The following is a 14,465-nucleotide window of genomic DNA, read 5'->3' as shown; positions in this document are numbered from 1 at the left end:
TTTCTTGTAGAGATCAGGCTTTTTCTTAGGGAAAATCAGATTTCACAAACCTGTGGATTTGGTTAAGCTCCAAGAAAGGCTGGATACAGGGCGAGTTGCTGCCCATCTGGTGAATATGTCTGATTTATCACACCTTTTGATCATGTGCACCTCCCTCTTCTTCCCAAAGACTTCCATATAAGTAGTAGTAGTTGTTGTTGTTGTATTTATTAAACACCTCCCTGTGCAAAGCCCTGTGCAAAGTGCTGGGAAAAAATACACAGTTGAGAATTAGGCCCCTGACCCCAAAGAGTTGAAAATCTAAGAAAAAGTAGGGGAGAGGGTGTTGGTAATAGATAGATAAGGAAAGATGAAACAACACATGCAAAAGCCACTAAAAAGACAAGGATAAAGATAAATATAATGAGTCAAAAGTCAGCCAGGCAATCGTATTTATTGAGTGCTTACTGTGTGCAGAGCACTGTACCAATCACTTGGGAGAGTTCAGTAGAACAATAGAATAGACACATTCCCTGCCCAAAACGAGCTTACAGCCTGCTATGGCCAAGGGAGTGACTTTCTGGCTCCTCGCAGCTCAGAGTACAACAGTCACAACAGTTGCAGTTGTGGCCTTCCTAACGTTGTAAAAGTTTTGAAGGCATCCTCAGCTCGGGTGGCAGAAGGGGTGTCAGGGCAACTCCTCTTGACTGTAAATTCACTGTGGGCAGGGAACGTCTCTACCAGTTCTGTTATACTGTACTCTTCCAAGCACTTAGTAGAGTGTTCTGCACACAGTAAGTGCCCAGTACATACCGTTGATTGTTTCTCTCCAGTCACAGGATTCGTAGTCAGATGAATGGAAGCTCACTCAGCTGGTATATCCTCAGTCAAGGCAGCAGAGGAGGCTACTGGGAAACCCAGTGGTGTGAGGGTAGGGTAGCTGACTTATAGCGTAGGAGTTTCTGGTTCTCCTAAAGTTGGGGAAATCTCTTCCCAGGATCCAGGACACCACTGCCGGTTCCTGCCATAGGTTCCCAGGAATCCTGAGATGGAGCCCATATGCTGCTCTGGCACTGCCCTTTGGATGAGCAGCCCTTTCCTCTTCCGCTTAATGACTCTCATCCACTTCTGACTCATCCGCTTAGGTGGCTGATGAATTCCTCATCTTCCCGAATGCTTTGGACAAAATGTAATCTGATAGAGAAGCGGTGTGGCATAATGGGTAGAGCATGGGCCTTGGAGTCAGAAGGTCATGGGTTCTAATCCCTTCTCTGGCACTTGTCTGCTGTGTGACATTGGGCAAGTTGCTTAACTTCTCTGGGCCTCAGTTATCTCATCTGTAAAATGGAGATTAAGATTGTGAGCCCCATGTGGGGCAGAGACTGTTTCCAACCTGATTAGGTTGTATCTACCCCAGCACTGTTCTAAGAACAGTGCTTGACACATAGCGCTTAACAAAATACCCTCATTATTATTATTATTTGAAGCTACATGAACCACCACCTGCAGAGACTGCTTACCTGGGCCATTTAGTCACCATTTGAAATCGGCCACTCGCGACTCCCCTGCTTTATTCCTTGATATCTATTTTCCTTTAAACGCAACAGCGGTACAGAATCCTTCTATCTGGGAACTGCCTGGGTGGGTCTCTCCCTCAGTCATTTTGCCTGATACTGTCATCCTGGCTACAACACAATAATTGTGTTCTTGAAAATCCTGTGAAACGGTTCCGCGCACATCTCTTCGCTCCTCAGAAGCCTCCAATGCTTGCCTATCCACCTCCACATCAAACAAACACTCCTTACCATTGACTCTAAGGCACTCAATCAGCTCTCCCACTTCTACCTTACCTCACTAATCTCCAACTGTAAATCAGCCCACATTCATTAATTCATTCAGTCGTATTTATTGAGCGCTTACTGTGTGCAGAGCACTGTATTAAGTGCTTGGGAAGTACAAGTTGGCAACATATAGAGACGGTCCCTACCCAACAGTGGGCTCACAGTCTAGAAGGGGGGAGACAGAGAACAAAACAAACCATATTAACAGAATAAAATAAATAGAATAAATATGTACAAGTAAAATAAATAAATAGAGTAATAAATACGTGCAAACATATATGCATATATACAGGTGCTGTGGGGAAGGGAAGGAGGTAAGGCGGGGGGGATGGAGGGGGGTGGAGGGGGGGAGTAAGGAGGGGGTTCAGTCTGGGAAGGCCTCCTGGAGGAGGTGAGCTCTCAGTAGGGCCTTGAAGGGAGGAAGAGAGCTAGCTTGGGGGATGGGCAGAGGGAGGGCATTCCAGGCCAGTGGGATGATGTGGGCCGGGGGTCGATGGCGGGACAGGTGAGAACAGGTGAGAACGAGGCACGGTGAGGAGATTAGCAGCAGAGGAGCAGAGGGTGCGGGTGTGGGCTGGGCTGTAGAAGGAGAGAAGGGAGGTGAGGTAGGAGGGGGCGAGGTAGTGGAGAGCCTTGAAGCCAAGGGTGAGGAGTTTCTGCCTGATGCGTAGGTTGGTTGGTAGCCACTGGAGTGAAGCCACACACTTCACTCTCCACAACAACCTACTCACTGTACCTCTGGGTCATCTATCTCACTTCTGAACCCTACCCACATCCTCCCTCTGGCCTGGAACTCCCTCCCTCTTCACATCTGACAGATCAACACTATCCCCATCTTCAAAGACCTACTAAAATCATATCTCCTCCAAGAGGTCTTCCCTGACAAACCCTAGCCACCCTCCTTTCGGTGTCTTCTATGCCCCTGAATCTGTACCCCTTAAGCACTTTGGTTCTCATCCCACCCCACCAAGTGCCACAGCACTTAGGAACATAACCTTATACTCTGCCCCTTCCCCTATCTGTAATTCATTGTAATGTCTATTTTTTTTCTGACGATTTTGACACTTGCCAACATGTTTTGTTTTGTTTTCTTTCTCCCCCTTCTAGACTGTGAACCCGTTGTTGGGTAGGGACCATCTCTGTATGTTGTCGACTTGTACTTCCCAAGCGCTTAGTACAGTAAGCACTCAATAAATATGATTGAATGAATGAATGTCTGATTCCCCAACTAGATTGTGGGCTCCTTGAGGGCAGTTATCATGTCTGCTAGCTCTATTGTACTGTAGTCTCCCAAGTGCTACAGATACTGCTATTTATGCAGTAAGCACTCACTAAATACTATTGATGAATTGATTGTTTCAGTGATAAACTGAATGAGAAGCAGGTAGGGACTGTCTCTAGATGTTGCCAATTTGGACTTCCCAAGCGCTTAGTACAGTGCTCTACACACAGTAAGCGCTCAATAAATACGAATGAATGAATGAATGAATGGAAAGAGCCAGGGCTTGGGAGTCAGAGGTGGTGGGTTCTAATCCTGGCTCGGGCACTTGTCAGCTGTGTGACTTTGGGCAAGTCACTTAACTTCTCTGTGCCTCAGTTACCTCATCTGTAAAATGGGATTAAGAATGTGAGCCCCAAGTGGGACAACCTGATTACCTTGTATCTCCCCCAGTGCTGAGAACAGTGCTTGGCACATAGAAAGCGCTTAACAGATGCCATCATTATTATTATTGTTATTATTATTATAAACAAGAGTTTAGGGGAAAAGATAGATCCAAGAGGCCTTGCCCATTAAGCCCTCTTTTCCCTGACTTCTTATCCCTGTTGCATCGTTTATGCACTAGTATCTGTACCCTTTAGCTCTTGATATTCACCCCACCCCTCAGCCCCACAGCACTTATGTCCATATCTGTAATTTACCTATTTATATTCATGTCTGTCTTCCCTCTGGTTTGTAAGCTCGTGGTTGTTGAACATGTCTACCAACTCTTTATACTCTCCCAAGCATTTAGTACAGTGCTCTGCACACAGTAAGTGCTCAATAAATACATTGATTCTGAAATCAGTTAAATGGAGAACATTAGCAGCTGTTGGATTTCTGTTTCTAAAGAAGCCTTTAGAATCAAAGCCATTACGAAATGCAGAGAAGCAAGCTGACAATAGCTGTTAGTCCAATAAAACAAATTGTAGGATAAAGTGTTAGATTTTGATGGAAATTATGTTGCTGTGAAATATATTTTACTGGAGAAACCCTATGAGGTGCAATGTTCTTGTTCTTGTTCCAAGAAGCCTACATTGTGTTTTGTACGAAAGATTGTATTTTCTGTACCAGAAACACTAATCTATAGCATTTTAAAGCTCCTGATTTCCAGTAAAACTTTTGTAGCCAGATTTTTAAATCCTTACAGGTAATTCCCTATCAAGTATTAATGAACTAAAAGAGCCACATTGCTTTATAGCTAATTCATCACCCAGTTGAAGCATTGCGTTCCCCTATTTTTCCATCATATTCTATCCAAGTCACATAATAAAAACACGTTATAGATAAAAATTACTGTACTTAATAACCCATGTTGTACCTATTATTTGCTTTGGGCTAGTGTGAAAACTGAACTCGTTCTAAAAGTCAACATTATGTGCAGCAAAAGTTATTTCCTATTCTTGGAGTGGCCTGCACTATTCATATAAATAGTATTCCCATTTACATCCCATCTGCCATGTATATAATGAATTAGACTGAAAAAGTGCATTCCTCATTTTTTCAAGGTAATGTAAAAATAGTATCTCCAGCATTACTCTTTGGAAGGACACTACAAGGAAGATCAAAAATAGCTGCAGATGGGATTAGAAAATGAATTGGAAATAGAATTAACAGATACCAGACTAGTGACCAGTGAGGATTATAATTACGAACGCAAGTCAGTGCTTGCTCTGTACTTTTTCAGTGGACTAATGCTCACTGCCATCTGCTGCATCTTTGTTTTGAGAGAACTGTTAGGCTTTGTGACACAGCAGTTTGGGGCAGCTGGTAATACAAAGTGAAGAGTAATAAGATTTTGGGAGGTGTGGGACTGAGTGCATATTCAAGACAGCTTTATGTGGGTATGTTTATATACTGAGATGACATAACAATAGGTGTTGGTTGTGGAAATCATGTGAATGAAGATCCCAGGAGACAAAGCACTTTCCTTAGTTCCAAGGTGATGTTTTCCATTGGTGTGACTTGTTCATCATCATCATCATCACCATCCTATAATTGCTATATTTTTAAAGTGTTTACTATGTACCAAGCACTGGGGTAAATACAATCAGATCAGACACAGTTCCTGTCCCACCTGGCGGCAGGAGAGCAGGTATTAAGTCCTCATTTTATAGGCAAGAAAACAGGCACAGAGAAATTAAGTAACTTGGCCAGGGTCTCATACGGTAGGCAAGCGGCAGAGCTGGAATTAGAACCCAGGTCTGTGACTTCCAGTGTTGTGTTCTTTCAGTCAGACCACACTGCACCTCACACGGTTTCTCCAGTAAATTATATTTCACAGCAACTTAATTTCCATCATAATCAAACTCTCGTATCATTTTATCCTAGAACTTGTTTTATTGGACTAACATCCATTGTCAACTTGCTTCTGTGCATCTCGTAATGGTGTTGATTCCATGTACCCGTTTATTATGTCTTTGGGCAGTAATGCAGTACTTAGAAACAGGTTTTGAAAATCCCACTTCAAATTTTTCTTTCTTGTCTAAGGGTAAAATAAGAGTCCTTTTTGATCTCCTCCCAAAGCATTTCTGTCATTTGGGGGAATTGAAATTGATTTCTCTTCGGTTAGTGTGAGAAGGTCTTACATGTTGTTCTTGTGTTGGTATGTTAATGTTCAGTAGGAGATCATACTGAGAAAGTTTAAGGGTCCTAGCCAAAGCTAGCCATCTTTTCTTACTCCCCCAAAGTTTAACCATGAATGCAAAAAAAGAAATTTAGGCCCCAGTCAGTGTAGCGTTACTGTTAATATTACTTCATGTACTGAAATGTATACATGATCTTTGAGCACTAAGGACAGTTGTGTATATGTGTGTAAGGGTGTGTGTATAGCTGTCTCGAGTTTTGAAGGTTAGATCTGTGTGTGTGTGTGTGTGTGTGTGTGTGTTTTGCTGTCTCTAATTCTTGAAGATAAGGTCCTATTCATAAATGCTGGTGAGGTCGAAAAGATCGGTGAGTGAGTAAGCTCCTTGTGGTCAGGGATCATGTCTACTTACTCCTGTTGAATTGTACTCCCCCAAGTGCTTATATAATAATGATGGCATTTGTTAAGCGCTTACTATGTGCAAAGCACTGTTCTAAGCACTGGGGGGCATACAAGGTGATCATGTTGTCCCGTGTGGGACTCACAGTTTTAATCCCCATTTTACAGATGAGGTAACTGAGGCACATAGAAGTTAAGTGACTTGCCCAAAGTCACACAGCTGACAATTGGTGGAGCCGGTACTTGAACCCATGACCTCTGACTCGAAAGCCCATGCTCTTTCCACTGAGTCACGCTGTAAGTGATCTGCACACAGTACATGCTCAATAAATACTATTGATTGATTGACCAGCAATTTATTTTACGTAGTGGACATATATAGATAATTCCTTTGCTTGGCTGATGAGTGGGAAGTTTGGAGATCCAGTCTCTGTTTTTGAGACTGCTTGTTGCTATATCCATCTTCACAAAGCCGTCACTCTAGGAATACTACCCATTGGATTAGCCTGAATGCTGTGATGGTCACTGCCCCACCCTGCTTCACTTTAAAGATTCATTCTGCTCTCCTTGTTTATTCATTCATTCATTCAGTCATATTTATTGAGCGCTTACTGTGTGCAGAGCACTGTACTAAGTGCTTGGAAAGTACAAATCGGCAACATATAGAGACAGTCCCTACCCAACAACGGGACAGTTTAGAAGACTTTTTACAAATTTTACAAATATCCTGTTTTGGGTCACCAAGCAGAATCTGTTTGGGCATCTTAACATCATCCAATCTGCAAAGAGTCAGGACTTTTTGATTCTGTTTTGTACTTGTTTGCCTCTGCATTGCTGGATAATGTTCTGCCCAGGTAGTAGACTTCATTGGCATCATTGACTTCTGTGTGGCAATTAAACTTTTTAGTTGTGTTTTGGGCTTCATTAGTGTAGGCTAGTACATAACCAGTTTTCTTCAAGTCTCTTGTCAATCTATAGCACTTAGCCACCTCTGGAAAGTAACTTATTATCCTCTGTGTGTGTGCGTGTGTGTGTGTGTGTGTGTGTGTGTATGTGTGTTTCTCAAGATCACAGTCATTCTTGACTGACTGTGTCCAAAACCTTCAGTCATAGTCTCAGATTATCGAGTTTGAAGGGTTTAAGGATTCACTGGTGGATAAGAATAGTTTGAATCCAGCTTCCAAGTCCTTTATTGCACTCCCAGGCCTAGTGACTAAAAACAGCTTTGAAAAGTATTGTCTGGATCACCATGACCACCACCAGTGTCAGGCAGAACAACTTCAACTGCCTCAATCAATCAATTAAGGGTATTTATCGAGCACTTACTGTGTGCAGAGCACTTACTGTGTGCAGAACACTGGATTAAGTAATTTGGAGAGGTCCGAGTTGGTAGTCACATTCCCTGCCCACAATGAGCTTACAGTCTAGAGTATGATCACACAGCCTCCAATCATCCAGTCGTAATCTAAGTATCTAGATGAACTTCTCAGGGCAGCTATATTTGCTTAGGAGATCGAGAGCTATGGCCCAATGATTGGATGAGGTCTATGAAAACTGTATGGCAACCTTGGTATTGTCCCTACACTTGCCTGTTTCTATAAGCTCTTCAAGGCCTGAGACTCTGACATTTTCTTCTGCTATATGTTCACAAGAACGTAATCCTCTGCTCAGCATACTGAAGGTGTCACTAAATATCTTATAAGTTTTTTATTTATGTTAATGTCTGTCTCCCCCTCTAGACTGTAAGCTCATTGTGGGTAGAGACTGTGTCTACCAACTCTGTTATATTGTACTGTCCCAAATGCTTAGTCCAGTGCTCTGCCCACAGTAAGCGTTCAATAAATATGACTGTTAAAGATGATGATGATGATAAATGCTAGCTGGTCTTGTTGTTATTCTCTAATCGTTTATCCAGAAAGAAATAGGGGCATATTGCTACTGAGGGAGAAAATGATTGTTTTCAACCTCAAAGAGCATGGCATAGTGGATAGAGCATGGGACTGAGAGTCAGAAGGTCTTGGGTTCTAATCCCTGTTCTGCCATTTGTCTGCTGTGTGGCTTTGGGCAAGTTACTTCATTTCTCTGTGGCTCAGTTACCTCATCTTTAAAATGAGGATTAAGACTGTGAGCCATATGTGGGTAGGCCCAACCTGATTAGCTTGTATCCCTCCCAGCACTTAGTACGGTGCCTGGCACATAGTAAGCGCTTAACAGATACCATCATTATTGTATTATTATGATGATGATTGTTATTATATATATTATTATTATTATAGTTTATAATAATACAATAATGATGGTATCTGTTCTAAATTAAGTCACCACTGCTTTATGCCAGGTTATTCTGATTTCTTTATTTTTGCTTTTGTGGTGATAGATTTGCTCAATTACTTGTAACTGTGTCCTTCAAAGATACCTGGAATATTGCTAAATTACCTCTTCCATTAAAAATTTGTACCTCCTTTCCTTTTTCATTGTGCAAGTTTTCCGGGAGAAATATCAAAGGTGTGAAATAGCTGTTGAATAAAATAATGAATAACCTTACTATGTTGCCTGCCCCTTTCAAAATGAATGGTTTTAAGAAACATGCAAAATAAGTAAGAGGGTCGCAGATATTTTAGAGTATTATTCAGATGGATGATGAGGTTAGAACCAGACACAAATTACACGTTACAACAACTATCTGAGAGATAAGGGCCATTTATCTTTGTGTGGTAGGCACCTTTATTATTATTCAGTGAATAGTGAGAACTTTAGAAGCTGTTAAAAGAAATAAAAGCCACTCGGCTCTTTCTTTGAATTCTGCTCTTACGATATCTGAAGCAGATACCCTTCCATCTCAATTTTATGCTTATGAAATATTGAAGTTGGACTGAGTTGCACATTATACTTCTTTCTTTGATCTATTTCTTGAACTCATTTAAGTAAAAAACACATTTCCACAAAAAAACACATTTCCACATGATGCCATTCAAGCTCTCTGCTCTGATCTTCAAGGATGTCTATTTATTCATAATGGCGTCCCTCAATTTTAACCTAGAAGGCACCTCATATTCTTAGCTTTGCCTTGAAAGAAACCAAAGATTTCAGCTGGGGATGTGCATAAAAGAAATCATTTAGATTATTAACTTCAAAAGTTTCCTACTTCTCATTTACTACAAAAAGTCGTGTTGATAAAGCTGTCAGTAAGGATGTTCTGTTTCAGAATGAGCCTGGAAAATGATGTGGTGAATTTACCACGTCAACTGCCGCAGGTGGCTGTTAAAGTTACATTTGGAGAAAGAATTAATAAGAATTCCTTCAGGAGAATCAATCAATCAATCAATCAATCAATCGTATTTATTGAGCGCTCACTATGTGCAGAGCACTGTACTAAGCGCTTGGGAAGTACAAATTGGCAACACATAGAGACAGTCCCTACCCAACAGTGGGCTCACAGTCTAAAAGGGGGAGACAGAGAACAAAACCAAACATACCAACAAAATAAAATAAATAGGATAGAAATGTACAAGTAAAATAAATAAATAAATAAATAGAGTAATAAATATGTACAACCATATATACATATATACAGGTGCTGTGGGGAAGGGAAAGAGGTAAGATGATTCTTCCTGAAGGAAGGTTCCCGAGATGTAGTATGTCTGTGCCAGGGATAGTCTACTTAAAAGGAAAAAAAAAGCACACGTGCTGTAATTGACTTCCGGAAGCAGCAAAGTTTTTAAAATAATAATAATAATTAATAATTGTGGTATTTGTTAAACACTTAACTATGTGCCAGGCACTGTACTAAGTGCTGGGTGAATACAAGTAGATCCGGTTGGACGCAGTCCCTATCCCACGTGGGGCTCACAGTCTCAATCACTATTTTACAGATGAGGTCATTGAGGCCCAGAGAAGTGAAGTGACTTGCTCAAGGTCACACAGCTGACAATCAATCAATCAATCAATCAATCAATCGTATTTATTGAGCGCTTACTATGTGCAGAGCACTGTACTAAGCGCTTGGGAAGTACAAATTGGCATCACATAGAGACAGTCCCTACCCAACAGTGGGCTCACAGTCTAAAAGGGGGAGACAGAGAACAGAACCAAACATACCAACAAAATAAAATAAGTAGGATAGAAATGTACAAGTAAAATAAATAAATAGAGTAATAAATATGTACAACCATATATACATATATACAGGGCGGAAGTGAGATTAGAACCCATGACCTTATGACTTCCAGGCCTGGGTTCTATCCACTACACCATGCTGCTTCTCAACATAAACTTTGATGCTATGTGAGCCCAAGTTAGCGGGTCTGCATCAGCTTCCTCTCCAATCTCCCATCCTCCTGTCTCTCCCCACTTCAATCCATACTTCACGCCGCTGCCCGGATCCTCTTTGTGCAGAAACGCTCTGGGCATGTTACTCCCCTCCTCAAAAATCTCCAGTGCCTACCAATCAACCTACGCGTCAGGCAAAAACTCCTCGCTTTCGGCTTCAAGGCTCTCCATCACCTCGCCCCCTCCTACCTCACCTTCCTTCTCTCCTTCTACAGCCCAGCCCGCACCCTCCGCTTCTCTGCCGCTAACCTCCTCACTGTGCCTCGTTCTCACCTGTCCCACCATCGACCCCCGGCCCACGTCATCCCCCCGGCCTGGAATGCCCTCCCTCCCCACATCCGCCAAGCTAGCTCTCTTCCTCCCTTCAAGGCCCTACTGAGAGCTCACCTCCTCCAGGAGGCCTTCCCAGACTGAGCCCCCTCTTTCTCTCCCCCTCCTCCCCCTTCCTATCCCCCCGCCTTACCTCCTTCCCCTCCCCACAGCACCTGTATATATGTATATATGTTTGTACATATTTATTACTCTATTTATTTTACTTGTACATATTTATTCTATTTATTTTATTTTGTTAATATGTTTTGTTTTGTTGTCTGTCTCCCCCTTGTAGACTGTGAGCCCGCTGTTGGGTAGGGACTGTCTCTATATGTTGCCAACTTGTACTTCCCAAGCGCTTAGTACAGTGCTCTGCACACAGTAAGCACTCAATAAATACTATTGAATGAATGAATACCTAAGTGCTTACTGCGGTGCTGGGCACACAGTAAGCACACAATAAATGCCATTGATTGATTAATCTAAAATACAGCTATAGAGAAAACAAGGGTTTGCTAATAAATAACCAATATGCATAGTTCAGGCATTTTTACAGCAATGACAGAAAGCGTGATATTAGTGTTTAAGAAGGAAGGAATAAAATACAGTATGAATTTTCCACTGTGGAAGAAATGGTAGAGGAAGAGAAGTGGGGAGAGATGGTCATTGTGGTAGTCAAACAGAAGGGCAGAGTCATTGTGAGAGTGACTTTTCATTCATTCATTTAATCATTTATTGAGCGCTTACTGTGTGCAGAGCACTGTACTAAGTGCTTGGGAAGTATAAGTTGGCAATGTATAGAGATGGTCCGTACCCAATAATGGGCTCACAGTCTAGAAGGGGGAAACAAACAACAAAACAAAACATGTAGACAGGTGTCACAATAGTCAGAACAAATAGAATTAAAGCTATATAAATAGTACAGTAACAACCTTAATCAATCAGCTGGTATTTATTGAAAGCTTAATATATACACAGCACTGTACTAAGCATTTGGGAGAGTACAACACAACAGAATTGGCCAACACAAGAAAAGGAGGGGAGAAAGGAAAAGTTACAAAACTACCATCAGTTAAATCAGCTGTGAAGTGCACTTTTCTTCCCCCTCTGTCATCTCCCTAAGGCTTTATCTATTCCCGCGAACTCCTGTTACCAAAAATATAGCAAAAAGTTGCTTAAATCTCCATAAAATAGTAGTCTATCAAATAATTCTTCTCATGTAACTATTCTTCCCCTGTGCTGACTGAAAAACCAGAACAATTAACTCTGCATCATTGAATTTCCAGACCTGCTGTTTTCTTTCCACTCAAAACTTTTTAAGGTTTTGATCATTTTTCTAAAAAAAGTTCAATCCATGTTCCCCCGTCCTCAAGAACCTCTAGTGGTTGTCCATCCGCCTCCACATAAAACAGAAACTACTTATTGTCGATTTTAAAGCACTCAATCAGTTCATCCCCTCCTATCTTTCCTCTTTCTTACTACAACCCAGCATGCTCACTTGGCTCCTCTGATGCCAATCTACTCAGCCTACCTCTCTCTCATCTATCCTCTAATAATAATAATAATAATAATAATAATAATAACATTGATTAAGTGCTTACTATGTGCAAAGCACTGTTCTAAGCACTGGGAAGGTTACAAGGTGATCAGGTTGTCCCACGGGGGGCTCACAGTCTTAATCCCCATTTTCCAGATGGGGTAACTGAGGAACAGAGAAGTTAAGTGACTTGCCCAAAGTCACACAACTGACAGTTGGCGGAGCTGGGATTTGAACCCATGACCTCTGACTCCAAAGCCCGTGCTCTTTCCACGGAGCCACGCTGCTTCTCTGGACTGTAAATTCATGTGGACAGGGAATGTTTCTGTTATATTGTTGTGTTGTATTCTCCCAAGTGTTTAGTACAATGCCCTGCACATAGTAAGTGCCCAATAAATATGATTGATTGATTGAACAAGCCACTGACCTTTTGCCCACATCCTACCTCTGACCTGGAACTCCCCTCCCTCTTTGTATCTGTCAGACATTCATTTTCTCCATCTTCTAAGTCTTTTTGAAATCACATCTCCTCCAAGAAGCCTTCCCCAACTAAGCCCTCATTTCCCCTACTCCCTCTTCCTTCTGCATCACCCTTACACTTGGATTTTCACCCTTTATTCATCCCACTTTCACCCCGCAGTACTTCTGTACATATCAGTAATTAACACTTAAAGGAGTGTTGTTCACGATAATTGCTTCCCAGACTAAGCTCCCCTTTTTCTCAGCTTCCCCTCCCTTCCCCGTCACCTCAACTCACTCCCTTTGCTCTTCCCCTCCCCCACAGCACTTATGTATATATGTCTATATCTATAATTCTATTTATTTCTATTGATGCCTGTTTACTTGATTTGTATATAGCTATAATTCTATTTATTTTGATGCCTGTTTACTTGTTATGATGTCTGTCTCCCCCCCCTTCTAGTCTGTATGCCCATTGTGGGCAGGGATTGTGTCTATTGCTGAACTGAACTTTCCAAGTTTTAGTACAGTGCTCTGCACACAATAAGCGCTCAATAAATACGATTGAATGAATGAATGAATAGTGACCAGACCACTTTCTATATTGTAAGCGCGTTGTGGGCAGGGAACTTGTTTACCAACTCTGTTGTTTTGTCCTCTCCCAAGCGCTTAGTATGGTGCTCTGCAATAGTAAGCACTCGTTAAATATAATTGTTTGGTAGATTTTTAAAGTACTATAGGTGGTGACTTGTAGGTAGAGCAGGAAAGTGGAATGAGAACGCTGGATCCTTCTCTCCTTCATCATCACCAGGGCAGCATCAGTCCCCTCTGTTTCCATGGCACTCAACCAGGGATGTTTTAATCGTTGGGAGATGGAGAAGTTGTCTAACACCCAGGCTTTCAGGAAGCTCGTTGTGGGCAGAGAATGTGTCCATTTATTGTTGTATTGTGCTCTCCCAAGCTCGTAGTACAGTGCTTTGCACACAGTAAGTGTTCAATAAATGTGAATGAATGAATGAACAAATGAACCATCAAGAAGTCTCACTGCCCTCATGAAACCACCACAGATAATAATACTGGATAATTTGAATAATAAGCACTTTAGTATCATTGTCTCATTTTATTCATACAACACCCCTGTGATGTAGAGTTGGTTAATGATAATTCATTATTATTATGATGATGATAATCTCCATTTTACAGATGAAGAAACAGGTCCAGAGAGATTAAAGTACTTGCCAAAGGTGACAGAGCAAGCCAAGGCCAGAGCTGGGACTAGAACCACATCTCTTCTCAGTCCCATGCTCTTTTCACAGCCTCCCCTTCAAATTTATAGCTTTAGCTACATTACACCCAGATAATACTTCAGTCTCTTTTGCAGGCTTTTATTCTGCTTCCCAGCTCCTAACTGTGGGAGTCCCTCAAGGCTCAGTCCTGGTTCCCCTTCTATTCTTCAACTCCATCCACTTACTTGGAGAGCTCATTCTCTCCCTCGGCTTCAACTACCATTTCTGTTTCTGCTTGACACGCAGTAGGATGTGTATTTTTTGGACGTTTCTGGAAAGGGGAGAAATGGGTTGCAAACAGTCTTTAAATAAAGTAATCCAGGCAGCAGAATGAAGAGGAGAGATTGAAAGAAGAAAACCCAGTGAAGAAACTGGTACAGTAGTCTAGCTAGGATATAGTAAGCATCTGGACCAGAACAATGGTCTTTTAGATGGAGAGGAAGAGGAAGATCTAGATAGTATGGTGGAGAAAAAGTCAACC

The 14,465-nt window shown here is 41.8% G+C and overlaps 1 protein-coding gene across 2 annotated transcripts in view; it reads left to right on the top strand.

The window, feature by feature from the left end:
* The window catches only part of PPM1L (protein phosphatase, Mg2+/Mn2+ dependent 1L), a 395,821-nt gene that overhangs the window by 367,289 nt on the left and 14,067 nt on the right, over nucleotides 1-14,465 (top strand). The gene's annotated exons all lie outside the window — the stretch shown is intronic.

Source organism: Tachyglossus aculeatus, chromosome 1, assembly GCF_015852505.1.
Source record: "Tachyglossus aculeatus isolate mTacAcu1 chromosome 1, mTacAcu1.pri, whole genome shotgun sequence".
NCBI lineage: Eukaryota > Metazoa > Chordata > Mammalia > Monotremata > Tachyglossidae > Tachyglossus > Tachyglossus aculeatus.
The sequence above is the reverse complement of the archived record's forward strand: the minus strand, read 5'-3'. Positions and strand labels throughout refer to the sequence as shown.